This window comes from Marmota monax, unplaced genomic scaffold, assembly GCF_021218885.2.
Source record: "Marmota monax isolate L192 unplaced genomic scaffold, Marmota_monax_Labrador192_F-V1.1 WCK01_AAM20220418_F8-fsc00096, whole genome shotgun sequence".
NCBI classification, from domain to species: Eukaryota; Metazoa; Chordata; class Mammalia; order Rodentia; family Sciuridae; genus Marmota; species Marmota monax.
Window position 1 is genome coordinate 3,683,084 of NW_026695236.1, and position 22,148 is coordinate 3,705,231.

Below are 22,148 nucleotides of genomic sequence, written 5' to 3' on the forward strand. Positions count from 1 at the left end.
GCACTTACCTCTGAACTGCTTGTAATATGAAATAAATTTCCTGTTTTCAACCAATTGGTGTCTGTTACCTACAGATAAAAGCAATTCCCCCTCTCTGATGGGTTTCTTGGATCGCCTCTGTCATATAACAATAGCTCACATCTATTTATGCAGAACTTCCAATGCACTGGCACTCTTCTGTGTGCTTTACTCATTCAGATCCACAACATCTCTTGTGTTATGCAATATCAGTCCCATTTTCATAAAGAGGAAACTGATGCACTGAGAGTTAACCTGACTTATACATCTAGTACATGGTAGAATCACAGTGTATTCCCAGGCTTCAAAGTGTAAACCCTTGTCTTCTCCCCATTTCATGAGCCTCTCTCTGGTGATCACCCATCTCCAGGACAGAGGACTCTCCATGGCATTGACCTTTGCATGTGCAGGGTATGTAAGGAGATCACTCCACTGACAAGGATAGGGAAGGTAAGGCTGGATGTAAGGCAAAGTGAGAAGTTCAGATTGGGCTAGCCACTTTTGAGTGGAGGATACTGTCATGGAAGCATTTCTTGAGGATGATAATTCTCAGAAGACTAAAGAGGAGAGCCCAAGGGAAGCTATTGTATTAGCTAGCATGCTCACAAGAGCCTTAGTGACCTAGATGGGGAAATGAAGGGTGAAAACCCAGGATGCCAAGAAACAGAATCTGCAGTGCATGCAGACTGGTTGGATGTGAAGGTGAAAGTGAGAGTTCTCAGATTATGAACTGTGTTGTCATGGACTGAGAATTGTGCAAAGTTGAACTTGGGCTCCAGAAATGGTACACTGAGCTGGATTATAACTACAACTACTACCACTTGCTTTTATAGAGTGGTCAAGTTGCCTTTATTATCTTTGAATCCCCAGCAGTTTCAAGAATTCAGATTGTGTCATGGTCCCAGATCAGAGGTTCAGAAGTGAAGAGAGACTTGCCTAAGGCCATTGCCGTTAGTAAGTGGCAGGACCCAAACCTGTGTCTGTCCTATTCCAAGGTCTTTCCCCACTTCCATCTTGAAACTATGGTCCTACATTGTTAAAACTCAGCATTTCTGAATCATGTGTATTCCCACAAATGTGCCCCAACCCCCCTCTTTCCCCAAGAACAAAAAGCAAACACATTTGTATACTGAATGAAATTAGCAATGGATACCTACAGAGAGTCCATGTGCTTCCGTCTCAGGACTAGAGAACCTTGCAATCAGAGGAGATGAGTGGAGCTGTGAACTGCAGTGCAAAGTCAGGGTACTTGGTTAAAGTGCCTCAGGGGAAAACGTCAGGATTTGCGCAGGTTCTTCACACCTGCTCAGGCACAGCCTTTTAGACACATAGCAAGGATCCTGAAAGCTCCCACAATATTCCTTTGAGTTGGTGAGAGGATGTTTAATGGCCTCTACATTAAAAAGACCCCTGTGTGGCCTGTGGTGCACTCTAGCCAACACAAATGTTACCTATGTGCCCCTGTAGCCCACTTGCAAGCACTCCCAGACAACCCCACGTTGGAGTTCCAAGACAGACTGAGGAATTTGCCTCCTAAGAGACCTTTGAAAGCAGTAAAATCTCTTCAAGAAGCAGTATATGGAACCCTGCATTGAATGGATGGAGTTGGTGGACATTAAGAGACCCTTGAGTTCTGCATTTCTGTAGGCTTGCCTCTCCGTGCAGCATGCACTGGCAGGATCACAGAGCTATAAATCAAGCAGCTCAAGCCAAGGCCAAGAGAGGAAGTAACACTCTGCCCACCAGAGACACAAGTCAGTAGAAATGGTAGGACTAAAACTCAGATCTCTTGCCTCTTATTCCAAAACTCTTTACTTTTCTCCATTTTTACACAAAGATATTGTTTTTACAAAGAGATATTATTCCCACACTATTTGAATCAAACTTAATTCACAATTGTTATTTATATTTGTATAATGTATCAAAGTTGTAGAATGAATTCAAATACAATCCTTTCAAGTGCCCTATGAAACAGGGGAGCCTCCCTTCACACAAAGAAAGGAGAAGTCAAGCAGTTAAGTGACTCCCCAAAGCTATATAAATAGTAAGAGAAAGAACCCAACCTAGGGTGTGGACCTTTCTCTTTGCATCCAGGACTCTTTCCACTTCTGGGCTGTAGAATTCCAATAAAGAGGAACCACTATTGTATACCCAACACCCAGCGCAGGGCTTGCCACATGGTCCTTGTTAGATGGAAAGGAGGATGGATGGGAGGATCCATGAGTAGACAAAAGAAATTCAGGATCTTATTTTCCTAATGATTTTTAATAGAACCCATGGGAGTGAATTTCTATTATGAATGGCTCCACTTAAAGGCAAAGAGTTATAACTCTCTATAACTGTTTTAAATGCTTGGGTCTTAAATTTTTGAAACATTAATGTAAAAAGTGGTTTAATTACTTTAAGAATTTTCAATAAGAAGACTGCATAGTACACACTCAGTAAATGTTTCTGGAATTTAATTATTTAAATGCTAGAATGGGGAAATAAAAGTAGTTGAAGAGTCTCTATGTTACTAAGATAATTAAAGAATAAACTTTACTGATTATTTGAAAAATAACTTGCCCCAAATTCAAGCCTATTGGGAAGAAATAAATAGCTTGAGTGAAGTGAGATCGTGACCTGCACATCCAGGATCTTTGGTTCTGGAGGGTTAATAACAATGTCCAATCCTCATCACAAATGAGTGAAGAGATTGCCTTTGCCTGCTGGTGCGCAATGGACCCTGGGTGAGCCAATCCGTGCTTCTCATGTGCAGCCAAGCAGAGGGACATAGAAGTGAAGTTGTCATGGTAACTTTTTTGCTGATTAGAAGAATAGATGAAGCTGGAGTCACCCTCTTTGCTTCACATGGGGGTGAAAGTCAGGCTATCCAATAGCGAGGAGCAGTGAGAATTCTCTCTAGACAAAGAAAGTACAGGAAGTTTGAATTTAACAAATAGTAGAACAAATGCAGGTCAGATGCTGGCTAGAATCATTAAGATGCCAGGTAAATAGTTTTTATTATCAAACTGAGGAGGCAGTGGTTAAAAGTTGGTCTCTATCTAGGTCTGTGTTTTTAAACTTTCCTAATGTTGTGGGGATAAATGAAGCAAGGCCAGAGTCAGAGGGCAAGCTTTTGCTGTAATCAATCAATCCCCTGAACCCCAAGTTCAGGTAGTTTCAGAACTTTATACCCAGCATGTAAGGGGAGGGGCTCAGAAGTTCACAGTCTTCAGAAGTTCACAGAAAAGCAGCTTTTTCTCTCACTGTTTTGGGCAAGTTAACCCTTCAAGTATAATACCTGAGAAAGGGAGAGCTTCTTCTCCCCCTTTTTCTCTCCCCCTGCCAGTTGTTACCATGGGGCCCAGTTGGTAACTTATCTTAAAAATGTAGACATCTCTGTGAAGTCCCAGCTCAAGGCCAGAGGCCTTGTTTGCACATTTCTACAAACTACTCTACTGGATATGTTTGTGAAAAATTAATAAGGGGGTGTCCAGCACCTGGAGTGCTGGTATCTTCTTGGCCAGTAGACAAGTAAAACAGGGTGGCATGAAACTAGGAAGTTTATCTACATTGAACTCTTTTGCAGAGGCTCTTTTGCTGACAGTCCTAAAATCAGCCATGGTGAAGATGTCTGGAGAAGCCCAGTTAAGACTTTTCTGTGGAGAAAAACGGTGCCGCTTCACTAAGAGTCTACTTATGAAAAATTACAGACTCCAGCTCCTTTTCCCAAGCTTCTGCTCTATCGAGTCAGGAGAGGAGTCCAAGTTTTTTCATTTAAAAACTATCCATACCTTCCTTCTCCAGCAGAGATCTGATGGACCATATTCCCATAAACCCTGCACTAGTAAGCATAGAACATCAGAGAGAAGATCCAAGCTGGAGCCCACTCAACTCTTCTCACCTCATGGAAAAACTTAGGGCTAATAAAGCCTGTTTTTTTATTTGAGTCTCATTTTAAAACAAAACAAAAGCAGAGTTTGAATAACCAGTGATTTATAACAGTTCCCAAATAAGCTACTTTAGTTTATATATTGTACTTTATTTTTTTAAATTTTATTTTATTTTATTTTTTATTGATTTTTTTAAATAAATGCATTACAATCTTAATACATGAATACAGCACAATTTTTCATATCTCTGGTTGTATATAAAGTATGTTGACACAAATTCATGTCTTCATACATGTACTTTTGGATATGATGTCTATCACATTCCACCATCCTTACTAATCCCCTGCCCCCTCCTTTCCCTCCCACCCCCTCTGCCCTATCTAGAATTCATCAATTCCTCCCATGCTCTCCCTCCCTACTCCACTATGAGTCAGCCTCCTTGTATTAGAGAAAACATTCGGCATTTTTTGGGTGGGGATTATCTGACTTCACTTAGCATTATCTTCTCCAACGCCATCCATTTACCTACAAATGCCATGATTTTATTCTCTTATTGCTGAGCAAAATTTCATTGTGTATATATGCCACATTTTTTAATCCATTCATCCACTGAAGGGCATCTAGGTTGGTTCCACAGTTTAGCTATTGTGAATTGTGCTGCTATAAACATTGATGTGGCTGTGTCCCTGTAGGATGCTGTTTTTAAGTCTTTTGGGTATAAACTGAGGAGAGGGATCGCTGGGTCAAATGGTGGTTCCATTCCCAGTTTTCCTAGGAATCTCCATACTGCTTTCCATATTGGCTACACCAGTTTGCAGTCCCTTTAATCTTACATTCTGCCTTAACATTTTATTAATTGATAGAAATAAAAAAAAAAACTGTTCAGTTTGCCCAATGCCATTCCTCTACCTTATCTAGGTGACAAACCCTGCTTGTTCTTTAAAAATTCATCTCAAATGTCCATCTCTTGCCACCTTGAGCTCTGTCCTCCATCCTTCACTTGCAGAATACTTTGTTCCCTCTTATCTGTCTATGCACAGCACCCTCTACTAATACCCTACTGTAGAATTTACTCTAATAAATAATTCAATAGCTATTTACAGATCTGTCCTGTCACTCTCTGTTCTCTCATGTAGGAAGCTCATTAGACAACATGTGTTTTATGCTCTTTGTATCTTTCCCTTTCTTTAACTCCTTTGCCATAAGGTGAAATAATGAATGAATGACTATATGAAGTAGATATAGGTTCCATGTAGGCAGGAATTTTTGTCTGTTTTATTCACTAGATAAATATCTCAAGTTCGTAGAAAAGTACCCACTACATAGATGGATCTATTAAATAATTATTGAAATAATAAATAAGTGGTTTAGTTTACACAAACCAATAGAAACAAGAGAATTGACCTACTATGTTCCCAGCCTAACAATATGATTTTTTCATTGGACATCAATATTGTCACAGTCTCCTGAACAGATTAAGATTGAGATCCCTATTTGACACTTCCTTCATTGACTAGTTTGGAGTTTGGCTGGGTGGACCTAAGGTATTCTAATAGAGAAAAAGCAGTAACCTTGCAAGCATTTATCTCAAACCCACATAATTTAGAGCAAGTCAACTGTTTTTATTTTCATCCTTAGTTATTACATTCCTTTACTTATGGTAATACTGGAATGGGAAGAATCCTCTAGGATTGTTTACAAGGAATAGCAATCATAAAAATAACTTCATTTATTAAGAATTTACTAAATAGTCTAGGCAGTCCATTTATTTGTGTGATCTTCAACTTTTTTCATCAATGTTTAATAGTTTTCAGCATACACATCTTTTACCTCCTTGGTTAAATTTAATCCTAAGAATTTGCTATGCTATCATAGATGGGATTTTTTAAAATTTCTTCTTTACACATTCATTGCTAGTAAATGGAAACATTACTGATTTTGTGTGTTTACTTAGTATTTTAAAACTTTACTGAATTCGTTGATCAGTTCTAACAAGTTTTTCAGTGAAGTCTTTAGAGTTTTCTATGTGTAAAAACATGTTGTCAGCAAAGAGAAATAATTTCACTTCTTCCTTTCCTGTTTGGATGCCTTTTCTTTCTTTCTCTTGCTTAATTGCTCCGGCTAGGCTAACAGTACTGTGTTAAATATAAGTGGTATGTTAGTTAGCTTTCTGTCACTGTGACAAAACACCTGAGAAAATCAACTTAAAAGAAGGAAAGATTTATCGGTCTCACAGTTTTAAAGGTTTTAATCCATGATAACTTGGCTCTGTTGGTTTGAGGCAGATAGTGAAGCAGTGTATCATGGTGGAAGTACATGGTGGATGAAGTCCATTCATTTCATGATAGGTGGGCAGTGGGGGAGGGGGGAGACCAATGTCCCAATATTTCCTTCTAGGGCATGATCCTAATGACCTAACTTCCTTCTACTAGCCCCCACGTCCTAAAATATCTATCACCTCCCAATACTGCAACTTTGGTCTGCTAGTATTTTGTTGAAGATTTTTGCATTTATATTCATTAATGTTTTTTGGAACAGATTGAGAAAAAAATGTAGTAGCTCTTCTTTAAGTGTTTGATAGAATCCAAAGCCATTGGTCCTATGCTTTTCTTAGTGGGATATTTTTATTACTAATTTAATCTCTATACTTGTTATTAATCTGTTCAAAATTTTTATTTCCTCATAATTCAGTCTTGGTAGGTTATACTTTTCTAGCAATTAATTCGTTTCCTCTAGGTTATCCAATTTCTTGGCATATAATTGTTCATAGTAGTCTCTTATGATCTTGCATTTCTGTGGTTATCAATTTTAACAATTTCTATTTCATTTCTGATTTTATTTATTTGGTTTTTCTCCTTTTTTCCTTAGCTATCTTGGATAACTAGGGGTTTGTCAATCTTACATTTTCAGTTAACTAATTCAGTTTTGTTGATTATTTCTATTGTTTTTCTAGTTTCTATTTCATATATTTATGCTCTGGTCTTTGTTATTTCTTGTCTTCTGCTAACCTCGAACTTAATTTGCTCCTTTTATAGTTCCTTGAGATATGACATGGGTTGTTTCTTTGAGATCTTTCTTCTTTTTTGATGTAGATATTTATTGCTATAAAGTTCTCTCTTAGAACTGCTTTTGCCGCATCAATTGTGGTATATTGTCTTTGTCTCCAAATGTTTTTAAAGTTTTCTTTAAATTTCTTCTTTGACCCAATGGTGTTCAGAAGAATATTTCTTAATTTCCACATATTGTGAATTTTCGAAAATTCCTCCTATTGTTGATTTCTAGTTTCATACCACTGTAGTCTTAAATTTGTTAAGACTTGTTTGTGGCCAACATAGGATCCATGCAGGAGAATGCTCTGTGTGCATTCAAAAAGAATATGTTCTTTTATTGTTCGATGAAATGTTCTGTTTATCTCTGTTAGGTCTGTTGATTCAAAATGTAGTTTAAGTCCAATATTTCCTTATTAATTTTCTGACTAGATGATCTGTTCATTGTTAAAAATTGGGTATTGAAGTCCTCCACTCTTATTATAATGCTGCCTATCTCTCCTTTCAATCTCCTAATATTTGCTTTATATATTTAGATGCTTCAATGTTAAGTGCTTGTATATTATAATTGTTATATCCTCTTGATGAATTGACTCCATATCACTATCTTTTTTCTTTTTCTTTTTTCTTTTCTTTTTTTTTTTTTTTAAGAACTGAAGATTGAACCCAGGGGCACACAACCACTGAGCCACATCCCCAACCCTTCCTTCCTTCCTTCCTTCCTTCCTTCCTTCCTTCCTTCCTTCCTTCCTTCCTTCCTTCCTTTCTTTCTTTTTCTTTCTTTCTGAAAAAGTATCTCACTAAGTTGCTTAGGGCCTTGCTAAATTGCTGAGGCTGCCTTTAAACTCACAACCTCGTGCCTCAGCCTCCCTAATCACTGTTATTACAGTCGTGTGCCACCATGCCCAGCTATCACTACCTTCTTTAAATCTGTTTTTTTTTACAATTTTATACTTAATGTTTATTTTCTTTTACTTTATTGATCTCTACTCCTTTTTAAAAGAGAGAGAGAGAGAGAGAGAGAGAGAGAGAGAGAGAGAGAATCTTTTTATTTTTTTTTGTAGATGGACACAAAACAATGCCTTTATTTTTGTGTGGTGCTGAGAATCAAACCCGGGTCCCGCCGGTGCTAAGCAAGCACTCTACCGCTGAGCCATAATCCCAGTCCTCTACTCTTTTTTGATTTCCATTTTTATGTAATATTTTTTCCATCCCTTTGATTTCACTCTGTGTGTCCTTAAAGGTAAAGAGTCCTTTGTTGGCGGCATGTAGTTGCTTTTTATTTTTTTTCCTACTTGGGCACTCTATGCCTTTTGAGTGGATAATTTAAGTCATTTACATTCAGAGTAATTATTGATGGCTAAAGACTGGTTACTGCTATTTTGTTAATTGTTTTCTAGGTTTTTGTAGACTCATTATTCCCTTCTGTCTTCTTTTGTGGTTTGGCAGTAGTAGCATGCTTTGAATCTTTCCTCCAGAGAATTAGGTGCTTTTGCCAGGTGCAGTGGTGCGCAACTGTAGTCTCAGCAGCTCGAGCAGCTGAGGCAGGAGGATTGCAAGTTCAAAGCCAGCTTCAGCAACTTAGCAAGGCCCTAAGCAACTTAGTGAGACCCTGTCTAAAAATAATAAATAAATAAATAAATAGGGTGTGGTTAGTGGTTAAATGCCCTTGGGTTCAATCCTTGGTTTAAAAAAAAAAATAGATTATTTTAATCTAAGTGAACCAGGCATTGTGCTCACTGCTTTGAATTGTCACATATAACTTTATTAGAAACATTTATTGGCCTTATTTTACAGTAAGGAAACTGAGGTTCAAATGTGATCATTTCCTAGGTTGCTCAGCTACTAATCTAGACCTGGAATTTAGTTCAATTTAGTTCTAAGCCTCTGTTCTTAAGATTCATAATAACATTGGTGCTTTGCAGATTGGACAGGTTTCAGTTGAGACTTATTTCTCACCAAAGATGTATGCATCATTCCTGCCATTTGAAAGCAAATACTTCCTTGGCCTTGAAAATTCCTGATCTGAACGTTCTGAGATTCTTCCTTGAAAGAGATTTGCAGTTTGGGGCTAAACTTAGTCAAAACAATAAATTAGGTCAAATGTGTCCTTCTTCCCTCCTCTTGCCTAATTGCATCTGATGAGTGGCCCTTTCAGACATTTAGTTCCAGGCACTTAGCTGTCTCTTACATTTGCTTCCAGTGATCAGGGTCCCTGCGATTTAAACATATGTTTTCCCAGTGAACTTTTGTCCTCTTTGAAACTGCATTCTGTTCTCTCTTATTAAATTCCAGCTTTCATGACTAATATGCAATGATAGCTCCAGAAATGTTTATGTGATAAATTAAAGTGGGCAGGGTCTTCCGCTTACAAATTGCTTCAAGATAAGACTCAGATGCCTGGCCATAGAATTGCCTCATAAATGCTAGCATAAAATGGATTTTGAGCTTTTACAACTTCAGCCTTGGCTTGGGGGCCTATTGTTTCAGCATGTCTTCATAGGGTTCTGAGCTCCTAGCCTATTTCTCAAACTGAAACTGTAGAGATTTATGACTCAGTGGAAAAAAAAATGTGTGAGTAATTCTCAAACCTGCTTTGGAAAAACAAGCAGATAGGATGTTTTTTTCCTCTTTATTTTGTACATACATATAAACAAGTGACTCATTGTGCTCCTGAGTCAGGGGGAAACAATTTCAGAATCTCAGGTCATTATCAGCTTTAGATATCAGACATTTTCGTTAGAACAGAGACTTGTTCCAAAAAATTTACTGCCCAGAGACCCAGATTAACCAAAAGCCTTGTAGGCAGCAGGAAGATGTTTGTTTTATAAAGTGGAGACATGTGTGGGTCTTTGCCATGTTCACAGCCATGAAAGAAAGTAAAGAGTGCTAAGTGTGACTTCTCAGGGAAAGGGGGCCTGAAGCCTCTGTGATTATTATTTCTGGAGGAGTAAATATTTCAGTGGAAAAAAAACACCTTTGTACCAACTCTGAGTTTCTTGGCACATTTGAGTATTTCAAGTAACAGCTGAAACTACATTAACCTTCTTTGTTCTAATTGAAAACATCTGTGAGTTGCAGAATTTGAATTTTCAGATTCCGAAGTGATTTTCTACTTGAACAGGAGTGTCAATTTCAGCTAAAATTCCCATCTATGGGGCCTTTTCCTCCTAATTATAAAGTGTTCCACTGGCTAATGATGTGATGGAGATACAGGGCTTTTCTATGTGTTCATACTTTTGAATGAAAACTTCACTTGTTTGCCTCATTACATACCTTATCAGGATCCTTCTTATTCAAAGAGAATAGATGGAGAAATTCCCCCAATGCTTGGAATTCAACTCAACGGTTTTTTTGTTGTTGTTGTTTTGTTTTTGATAAGTTATTTTTATTATTTTTCCTCCTAAATTGATATTTATTTCAAACATTATTTAGTTAAAGATGGCAGCAATTTACTTTTTTTAAAAAATTTTATTGTTGGTTGTTCAAAACATTACATAGTTCTTGACATATCATATTTCACACTTTGATTCAAGTAGGTTATGAACTCCCATTTTTATCCCGTATACAGATTGCAGAATCACATCGGTTACACATCCACTGATTTACATATTGCCATACTAGTGTCTGTTGTATTCTGCTGCCTTTCCTATCCTCTACTATCCCCCCTCCCCTCCCCTCCCCTCCCATCTTCTCTCTCTACCCCATCTACTGTAATTCATTACTCCCCCTTGTTTTTTTTTCCCCTTTCCCCTCACTTCCTCTTGTATGTAATTTTGTATAACGATGAGGGTCTCCTTCCTTTTCCATGCAATTTCCCTTCTCTCTCCCTTTCCCTCCCACCTCTCATCCCTGTTTAATGTTAATCTTCTTCTCATGCTCTTCCTCCCTACTCTGTTCTTAGTTACTCTCCTTATATCAAAGAAGACATTGGCATTTGTTTTTTAGGGATTGGCTAGCTTCACTTAGCATAATCTGCTCTAATGCCATCCAAACTCAACGTTTTTTAACTGCCAAAAACTATCTCATAATCAACAAAGAGCCTGCAGCAATAAATGATATTTGCAAATTCCAGGAAAGAATAAGAGAATAAAAGCAAATTAGAAATCTATTCTAGTTTTTCTGTATGTTAATAGAGGCCTGTCTTCTAAAGGGCTGTGTATTTTACAGATTCCCCTGAAACGTTAACAGGAGACACAGGAGGGCATAGTAGCTTCTTTCCTGCTCTCCCCTGCTATTGGCTACTCCTTACCTCAGTAATATAATCCCATCTCATTGAGCCCCATTACTGTCAGGTGTTAATAGGAACAACAATCCTTGCCTCCCAGGCTTGTGCTGCAGCATTTGTAAATGTTCCCAGTAGGTACAAAATTAATGTTGATTTCTTTCTTACTTACTTTGTAAATGTGACATAAAGTAATAATAACATGACTTACCTGAGGCCAAAGATTAGGACCCCAGGGAACCAAGACCAGGCCTGAGGTATTTTATCTAACACCTTACTACTTCATCATTTTTTTCTGTGTTGAAAACTATGCAGAGTTGAGCAAATAGTGCATTATGATGGTATTGTTAGGGAACAGACAGATGAGGACGGTGGGAACACAAGGTTAAGAGAATAATTCTGTAAAATGGGTCCACTGTGCTGACCCCCACCTTTATTTTCCAAAAAGCAATTTACCTGCAGCCCTGCCTGGCCTCAGTGGACAGGATATGTTACATTCCTCAGCAAACTACCTGTTCACTAAAGGAGAAATGCAGGCCCAAAATAATGTTGATAAGAGGAACCCAAGTTACCCCAAAGGAAGAGACTTTTGTGACTAGATCCTGAAACTCTGGGAGATAAAGATAGTTCCTCCTAACCATAAAATCTGTAAGAATGTATGGTTAAGAATCCAATTAGAACCAGTCAGCATGGGCTAAGGTGACCTAGAGTTGCCATGACAGTGGGGATTTTTTTTTTTTTTTTTGTCACCCTTTCATCAGTCAAAAATCAAGAGGTGGACCTGGGTGGGACTCTCTGGAAACTTCTCTGGGATCCCCAATAAAACTAGAGTGCAGGTGATGCATATTGTCCCTCTCCTCTCTGAAAGGACCCACTGTCTTCCTTGAGAGTGTTCCCTTTACTTTTTCCTATCCCTTCAATAAACTCATTCTTGTTACTCTGAATGACATGTCTGAAATCTTTCTGACTTGGTTGCAAGAATCAGGGTTTGAAGAGGTGGTCTTCACAGTGCCTCAGCTTCTCAGAAGGCCCCAGCTCCATAACAGTATCAAAAAGGCACAGACTTTGGGTGATACATTTTGCATATGTTTTGTGTTATTACTAGGATTCTGATGAATAACTAACTACACAGGGAAGGGGTTCCAACAATGCCACCAGAAGAATGAGTTTGACCTTTTATAGTTGACACCCAATAAATGTTTGTGGTATTGAGTTTAATACAATGGATCTGCAGATCAGCAGGTTCTAGAGAGTGAAAAGGAAAACAAATAATAATTGTGTCAAGACCAGGGAAACCAGAATATGAAGTTGCTCTGTTAACCATGATATGAAATTCTGTTTCTTAGAGGGAAACTGACATTCATTTCTTTGGCAAACATTTCTAAAGTTCCAATTTAAATGTATCAAGAGGCTACTTTATGACTGACACTGTACAGATAAGTGTATATGCTCACACGGACTGAGTGAGACTGATTTAGTGATGACAGCTTCATTTTACTGATGAGCAACCGAAACCCAGAGAAGTAAGGTAAGTTTGCAAAGTGAATAAGGATTGGATCTGAAATTCGATATCGAGTCTATCTAGCTCCCAATCTGTGTTCTTGCAATGATTCTATGGATATCTGTTGGATCTGTTCCATGGATTGCTAGATTATAGACATAGAATTGAAGAATTTTAGAGGTTATCTGATCTATTTCTTTCATTTTGGGAATGAGGAAACATGTTCGTAGAGGTCTAGTAACCTTCTGAAATTCACATGTCTAGATATAGTGGTGAAAAACTTCTACTGCTCTGTCCTAACTGATCCATTCCCACAATTAGGGAAGGGGAGAAAAGAAATGCCATCTATTTAGAAATCTCTTTCTCGAGTAGATTTGGTATTTACAGGGCTACATTAAGGGAACCTTGGAAATCAATGGAAGTAAAGGATGTGGTCCTTACACTTGTAAGGTTTCAAGTCTACTTGGGGAAAACCACCCCAATAGCAAGAGGAAGGCAGAGAAAGGGGAAGGCCAAAAGGCTCTCTGCTGCTCTCTGGCTCTGTGATCCAGCCATTCCGGGCTTGCTTATCCTGTGGTTTTCCTCATTCCTACACCAATGTCTCTGTTAGAACCCATTTTACTGTACTTTTATCCTGATCTGCCTAAATCAGAAAACCCTTCAGGTTTAGACACAAAGTTGTATTCTTTGTGCCCAATATGCCCAGCATAATACCTGACACAAAGCAGAATTCTTAAAGTCCATGCAGGGTCAAGGTAATTGTCAATAAAATCCAGGAAGCCCTGCCCACTCCCACTAATGGCACCACCTGGACAGACAACACTGTCCGTACCTTTAAGCCTTACTCCAAAGATAGGAGCGCTTCACATCCACTGTTATCTGGGAAGGTCAGGAGGAAAGGGGACCTCCAGCAGGCAGGGAAAGGGACATATACCCAGTGCCTTTGTAATGTCCCATGTCCCCCCTCAGAGGGAAACAGGATGGGCCGTCCAGAGTGCAGGAAATCAGCCATGGTGGTTCAGTGTGTTTAAATAATCCAAATGTCCTCAAGAGAGAAAGTAAAACCCAAGATGGACTGTAGGTGACCAACCACTGTCCCAGTGATTGATCTATAGGCACCCATCTCCCACTTCAGTTATACTACCCTGAGGACATTTCAGACTGCAGTGTGACTCTTCAGTTCCTCCAGGCATGGCAGGGACCTCACTGCAATCTCTCAGGGCTCTGCCTCTCTAGGTGCTTGGCTTGTAGATTATTTCTTAGACCTACTTCCTGGTCTTCTTAGAACTGCTCTCTCCTGCAATGCTGCTGGTTTTAGAAGGCTGCTGCAGGGCTTTAAAATAACCTCTGTGGGTTTTTGGAGGACAGGTTCCCTTCCTGCCAAAAAATGTGTGGAATGGTGCTTTTCCTCGGCAACAGCAAGTCTTTGTTACAGAGTTGAAAGTACATGTCCCTCTTCTGAGCCCGCTGCAGTCATTTGCCTAATGTCACTGACCCTGTTTTAATTAAGTCCTCTTTTTGTGTTAGACTTGGTGCCAAGAAGCCTAAAGGAACACTATTTCAACGGGTTTTGTTGTTGGGTCTTTTTTTTTTCCTAATTCTATTTTAGGAAATTTCTAAGGGTCACTCCTCTGCAGGCTGAGATAAGGCCTAAGAGTCTTTTTCTCAAGAAATAACATTCCTTAAGTGAACATTATCTTTGTTTTTCTTTCTCATGTAACTAAATTCTGAAATTCAAGAGAAGTTTTCTGACTCCTGATGGAAACTGGAGATAGTGATGTAATTTACCAGCCTTCCTTGGGAGGAAACTTCACCTGCACTTGCCCTTATGAAATTCCAACAGACTTTGAGTTTAAAGGAATGTACAGACATTCCTTTAAATGACTTTTACTAGTGGCTACTATGTTAGTAGTGCATATTAGCTTTCTAGGGATGCTGTAACAAGTAACCACAAACTGGGTGGCTTGGAACAACAGAAGTGCATTCTATCACAGTTTTGGAGGCTAGAAGTCTGAAAGTGAGATGTCAGAAGGGCCAGGAACTCTCTGAAACCTTTAGGGAAGTTCTTCCTACCTCTTCTGTCTTATGCTATCTTCTGGCAATTCTTGGCATCCCATTCCTTGTAGGTACATTGCCACCATTTGTACCTCCACATCACATGGTCATCGTCTCCCTGTATGCCTATATCTTCATCTTGTAAAGATGACAGTACTATTGAATTAGAACTCAACCTAAAAACCTCATCTTAATTTGATTACTCTGCAAAGACCCTATTTCCAAATAAGATCACAGGTACTTGAAGTAAGAATGTCAACTGATTTTTTTGAAGGCAGGAGGGACAATTCAAATGGCTTTGTACCTAAGAAGTAGGTAGACTGTAGTGTGACTTTTCAGTTCTTCCAAGGAACTGGAGTCCTATGTTAAATACGTTCACGGAAACACCTTGGAATTTTATTATAAACCAGTTTATAACTGCAAAAAAGAAGAAAAGGCCCAAATCTGTCTCACTTCAGCACCACAATCTAGACAACACATGGTACCTAAAGCAGATATTGCCTATGGAGTGCCTCTTGTATGCCTGACTCTGTGCTAGGCCTGAGGCTACAGCAGTGAATAAGACAGATGCTCTCCAGGCCTCCTGGAACTTACAGGGTAGTGGGAGGAGATATGTGTTACAGATCTAATCTCCTAAATCTCAATTACTAATTTCCAATGCCATAGCACTGCTTCCAAGAAGGAATTCATTTCCTTTTCTGTCATTGCCAGAGGTCTGTTGAGGTATTTAATGGCTGCTGGGATGAAAAGGAATGAGAAATCCCTCAAAAGGGGGTGGCCTTTGTTTCTGTTTTAGGCAGAGACCAATATTTTGTTTTACATATTGAGCATCTCTGAAAGATTTTGTTAAATTATACCAAGGTCAGCTTATGCTGTGGAACAAGCAACCCTGAACTCTCAATGCTTGAAATAAAGTTTACTCTGTGCCTCTACATTATATACATTTGCTTTCACACAAATGCATGTACACACACACACACACACACACGCACATACACACACAACCACCTTCACCACCACCACTATCACTACCAACACCAACGCCAATTTGGGGACTGTACTCTGTGTCATCCTCATTCCAGGGACTAGGCTAATAAAGTAGCCTTATCTGGAATGTACAGGTTGCAATGACAACGAGGAAAAACAAGGGTAGATCACGCAATGGCCCTTAAACACTTCCACCTAGAAGTATCTGGTTGAATTTACTCACATTTTATTAGCCAAAGCCGGTCATGAGGTTGTGTTTCAGTTCAGAAAATCATGGAGCATTCTGTCTTGTGCCTGGAAGAGAGAGCATATGATGTTTTTGGAGGGCAGAGTTAATTACTTCCACATATGATTAGAAAGAAAACTTTCAATCTTATTCCAGGATGAGCATCCCCCAACAAATATGCCTTTCAAATGAACTAAGTACATGAAAGAACAGAGTAAATATTCAGCGTGGGTTTTGTTAAGCAGGAACGTCTTCCCTTCCCTCCCTGCACTTACCCTTAAGTGGCCATGCAAGAGAAGCCATGTCCCTTCTCAGGATACCTCCTCTCTGTTTTGTCCAGTGGGCCCTGATGACTATGCATCAGATAACAGAGATGTGCTCTATTTTTAAGGAAGTGCAGAACGAAAATCCAAACTTGAGGAAAGCCATAAATCAGATGCTATGGTTCTACTAGGCAGCTTTTCATCGGTGTGACCAAAAATACTGACACAAACAACTTGGAGGAGAAATGGTTTATTTTGGCTCATGGTTTCAGAGGTTTTAGTTAATGGTTGGCTGATTTCACTGCTCTGGGCCTGAGGTGAGGCAGAACATTATGAAAGAAGGGCATGGCAGAGAAAGCTGTTCAGCTTATGGCAGCTGAGAAACAGAGAGAGAGAAAGAAGAGAGAGGGAGGGGGTACAGAGGGTGAGAGAGAGGAAAGGAGAGATGGAGGAAGAGGAGGAGGAGGAGGAGAAGAAGAAATATATATAGATATATATTCCCCTCAAGTTTTAAAATTGCTCTTCTGAGGTAAACAGGAAAAACTTGGGAGAAGTCATCAGAACCTAAATTACTTTTGTCTTTGTACTGTTTCAGTTAGTAGCTATTAACAGTGAGATTCCTATGAGTGCCTCTATCCCAGATGCCCATCTTTGCAGCCCCAGGAGTTCTAGTTACTCAGAGGAGCCACCAGCCTTGAAGAGTACTCAGGCTGCATCTGCTTCCCACAGGATATCCAGCACCTGGGGATCCCCAGGCAGCCTAAAATTTACTCCAAAGCTGGAGATATCTCTGGGCTCAAAGCCAGGCGTGGGCCTTTTGGAGCGTCCCACCTCCCTGCTTCCCTTCATGCCTCCAGCAGGATGGTAACATCACACTTAAAATGAGTCACACAGCTGTCAAAGACAGGGCCCCTCCAGGCATTATTCATTCCCAGGGTTTTGGCTCCTTCTCAAGGACAGAAGGTTGAAACAGACCCAGCTACGGAACACAGAGCGCCTCTTGGCACTTAAGTTAGTACCCCAAACATCTGGACAGGACTACCAAGGAAACCAGAGCAGCACCATGTGCTCAGAGAGTCTCACATTAGCACTGCTGCTCAGACTTACCATATTGGACAGGGTCAGACAAATATTAAATTTCATAAGTCTGTAAGGCTTTGCATTGGGTGGAGGTTTGCAAACCGCCTCAACTGATCCTCACAGTCATTCTGTGATGAATAACACATTGTCCTTATTTTACTGATAAGAAAACTAAGGCCCAGAGAGGTGAAATGACTTGCCCCATATCACACACCTAATGGGGTCATATTTCTGAGATCCAAGAGATCCATGTGTGGATCTCAGTTCCCCCTTTATGACGCTGCCTCTTCATCTCATCTGTAGAACGATGATGTTGCACTGCATAAGCAGAGTGATGATGTACGCAAAGGGTCTGCCAAGGTCCTTGCAACAGAGACACTCAAAAAAGTTTATTGACCAAATCAATGAATGTGGTTCTTTTTTGATTTGTTTTCTCTTTCAAGCTGTCCTTGACCTCATTCTCATTGAGTATGAGCTCTCGCAGCCAATGTAGAGAACTTTTAGTCCCAACTGTGTATCACTAATGGCCCTTTTTAATTTCTAAAGGCCCTTTTTATTTTCCCCCATTCACTGACCCATATAATGAAAGATTTTCCGCCTGCCACACTTTATGACCACCTTCCTCTTTTACCAGTAAAAGCCACATATAAAGGTCAGTCATGTCTTCTGCATTGATGAGGTAGCATTCTAGTTAAAATACTAATTTATAATTAGATATTATGAGCCAGGCGCCTTGATGAACATACTGTCAGCCTTTGAACCAGGATGATCTGATTCTTGATCACACTATTAAATCCTACACTAAGTCAGCAACACAAAGAGCTACCTACCATTTGTTGAGTTTTCATCATGTGCCAGCAGACACTATAATACATGCATCACCTTATTTAATCATTATAGCAAAGGTGAGAAGTAGGTGATGTTCCTTCCTCCAATCTACACTGAAATGAAGGATTGTCATCCAGGGCATGTGCATTTAACCCCGCATCTATGCTTCCTTCCCTTTGACATTTTTTCTAAAATTTCACTTGAGTGGCTTGCAACTTCTTTGCTTGTCAGTATTTTATATTATTGTAAATAGATTGAAAATCCCCACTCCAAGCTCTGTGTGTTTGTGTTCTCAGAGTGGAACTATGCAGAACCAGGAGGGAGTACTCCTGAGGCACCTAAATGTTCTTTCTGAGACCACTGAGAAGGAATGCAGAGGGGTGAGTTTCTGCACTCTTCAGCTGACCAGAACTTCAGTTGTAGGTTTAGGTGCACTTTGAGAAGTGGTAAAAAATCTCAATATATCTCAAAAGGTGATACTTTTGAAGGAAGATAAAGATATAATTCAGAGCATGAAATTATAGATACAAAAAAAGACTCTTCTGAAATTTTTAGTAGCTCAAGTTTAAATCTTAAAAAAAAGTTCCTTTCAAGTATTCCATTCTCCCCCTTGCTCTTATTAACAAAGATGGCTTATTTTAATGTACTAGATAATTTCAGCAATCACACTTTTCCTGTGTTTACAATGAAGCACACCAAAGCTTTGCTAAAGTCTAAAATAGGTCATAAATCTTAACTTCTCAATATGTGACCTTTTTTCTGAGCATCTTACTGAGTCTCTATCTGGGCTCTGGTCATAGAAAGAATGTTGAGAATCAAGGTTGTTTGGCTGAGAGATATTACTAGAACAGGGCCAAATTAAGAGCATCCAGAAACCAGAAGTACATCCAAGGATTGGCTAGTGATGATTAAGTGACTTTCCCAAGGTCAGTCTGGAGGTCATCAGTGAGCCTGGGGCTGAGACCCTTTTCTTCTAACTTAAAATAATTGGTTTCCTTGTTAGTGTAGGAGAGCAAATCTAATTTACTATATCTTCATATTTCTTAGTTGGGATGGATCCCTGTAAGCACAGACAGATTAACAAAAGAAAAAATTAAGAATATGTATACCTCTGGGAGAAACCCAGAGAATGAGTAATTCTCAAAGATCTTGGCTTTTGAGTTCAGACTTCTATATCATTTTGCACTGAAACATAGAAAGAAGATTGTTGGACAGCCAATAATGGTGAGGTAACTAAGAAACAAAGGTAAGGCTGTGACATGGGTTAAATTGATGTCGCCTTTATTAATAAGAACTTCCAGTGATTTAGAATCATCATCTTCCTGATACAGAGATGACCTTCTTGCAAATGAGACTTCTTTTGTAGATGTAAATTTATCTTTAAACAAAATAATTTTTACTTGTTTTCAGAATTTCTCCTTGTGTTTGCAGTTTCTCAAAATAAATAGCTCGAAATAATCCTCAGTAGCATATTTTGGGGTGGCAGAGTCTGGTCTCCTATAGTCTGTCTATATGAGACCAAGGTCCAGCCACTCACTCACTGCTTGAAAGTCAGTACTTGAGAGCTGGCAGTTGATAAGAAGGAAATCCATTTATTTACCTTAGGTCCTAAGAAGATGGGATGAGCTATCATCCTCAAAGTTCCATCTTGGAAAACTCAGGTACATGAAAGGGGCTCATTCCATCTTTGTAGGGTGTAGGGATTAACAGGTAGGAAACCTACATGTTGGGGGGAGTCTTCCTCAACCACAGTGTGTGTCCTTTTCTCTTCTTCTCTGACTAGAGAATTGCAATGGACCTTGACCTCTGGGAGCTATTTTGTATAGTTCTTTAGAGAGACCTATTATTTTCTCCAAGTTAAACCTCATAGCAGTTGACATGCTTTGTGTTAGTTTATGTACAGAACTAAGGAATAAGGAGGGGCATTACATATTCTGATGTAATCTGAGGGTCACCAGATGTACTGGGTTCTGTAAATCTAAAGAAAGATTATTTAGCATTTTACATCTTCATTATTTAAATGCAGCTTCTCTTTGGGATTGAGAGAAGGAGTAACCGTGCAAAGGACAACCCACAAAGGAGTGCCCCACTGGTACACAGTCATGGATATTTGGGGTACCATATTCTTGATGTCCTACATTAGCATTATCATCCTGTGTGACTATGCTCTAGATGAACTGACAGGGAAGAAATATTAAAGCCACATCTATGGGTGAAAAACAAACTCATATGAGAGGTGTCTCTAGCAAGACCTCCTCAAGTTATACCTCAGAGTGGCAGCTGAAAAGACCTGGCCTAAGAGTTCTTTAAAAGGTTTTAGGTTTATAGGTTCAACTTGGCTCGTTTATCCTACTGACACCACTACCCCTACTTAAACTTCAGAAAACTTATGTGTAACTATTATTTTCATCCAGGGAAATCCTTGAGGCTCGTTATTATCCACTCAGTATAATTTGACAAACTTAAGCTTCATAGAGATCATCTTTAGATACAAGTTCCAATCCAATGCTTAGTTTTTGTCTTAACTGATACGTCATTTCAAAATGGCCTTGCAAATGCCTGTAAAAGGGAAGGGAAAAAACCTTTTCTGCTATGCATCTTGTGTTCTGAAGCTGAGGACCTATAAATTAGACTGACCAGAGACAAATTAACAAGAGAAAAACAAAAAATATGTCCATTCTGCATTGGAGCATTCATGAGTACCCAAAGGGGTGGATAGAATTTGGGATTTAATACTATTCTAGATCAAAACAAAGGAAAGGGGGGTTGGGGCTTTGGAAGGACAGGGATTTTAAAGAGGTGTCCAGAAAAAGTATGGCAACAAGTTCTGTTGTGCAGATTTAAATCAGTGCCTTCTTCACTGATAAGAGTCCTTCTTTTGATACAGGAGAGAGAGGTATTTGGTCAAATGGAAATTTTTTTATGAATGTAAATTTCCTTTACAAAAATAAAACTGTGCCCAATTTTTAGAGGTTTCCCACATCCCTGATTGATGCAAAGTAACAGTTTGTTGGGAGCCATGTGTGAGCCGTGTGTGAACTGGGCAATGTTTGATCCATTAAGGAAGGGAAGCCGCTTTTCCAGGATCTCCTAGGTGAAATTCCCCGGTTCAAGAAAGCCCAGATCATGCTGGCATCCTGACCTAGCCCACAGCTCCAAGTTCAAACACAGCTGCCGGAGATGGGCATAACCTGCCAAGCACCAGCAACCTGTTTATCTCCACTCCCATCCTGTCCCTGCTGAAGGAGATCCCTATCCATCCCCTTTGGTCTGTACCAATATAAATAAAGCAAGGGCAGGCCTTTTCTTTGTTAGAAGTCGGACCCCTCTGGTCAGCTCAACCTGTCACACCCCTGCTCTGCAAATATATAATTCTTGCCTTTTTATTTCTTGATATATTACTTTCATAACTTATTTCAGAACCAGCCCATCTCTCCAATGGGTACTTACTCCCTCGCCCATGCAGGACTAAAGAGGCATGCTTTGGGGTGGCAGACTCAGGTACCCTTCACCTACAGCTTGCTCTCAAACCTTATGAGTTAAGTTAAGTCAAATGTCTACACTGCTCCCTTCAATGTAGTGCATACCACCTTTTTTAATCAGCTTTTTTGTCACTATGACCAAAAGGCCTGAAAAAAAAATTAGAGGAGGAAAAGTTTATTTGTTGCTCATGGTTTCTGAGACACAGTCCATAGTTGACTGACTCTATTCCTCCAGGCTTAAGGTGAGGTAGAACATCACAGCGAACGGATGTGGAAGAGGAAAGCTGCTCAGGAAATGGCAATCAGGGAGAAGAATGAGAGCTCCACTTACCAGAGACACTGAAAGTGTGCCTCCAGTGACCTATCTCCTCCGGCCACATCCTACCTGCCTACAGTTACTGCCTAGTAAATCCATTTTGGTGGATTAATCTACTGATTAGATCATACCTCTCAAAGTCTAATCATTTCATCCCTGAAAATTCTTGTGTTGTCTCATTAACTTCTGGGGGACACTCTAAATCATACAGGGCCCTGAACCCCACATCTTGAATGTTTTCCTTT

General features: G+C 39.5%; 1 protein-coding gene and 1 long non-coding RNA gene across 4 annotated transcripts in view; one reads left to right on the plus strand and one right to left on the minus strand.

Annotated features, from left to right (window-relative positions):
• Me3 (malic enzyme 3) overlaps positions 1-22,148 on the plus strand; it is a 198,556-nt gene that overhangs the window by 102,795 nt on the left and 73,613 nt on the right. The window lies entirely within an intron of this gene.
• LOC124089333 (uncharacterized) lies at positions 1,871-16,429 on the minus strand. The gene is made up of 3 exons (XR_006850709.2): positions 16,210-16,429; positions 15,932-16,002; positions 1,871-2,919 (listed from the first exon to the last, which is right to left on the minus strand). It is a non-coding gene; the product is annotated as an uncharacterized LOC124089333 (long non-coding RNA).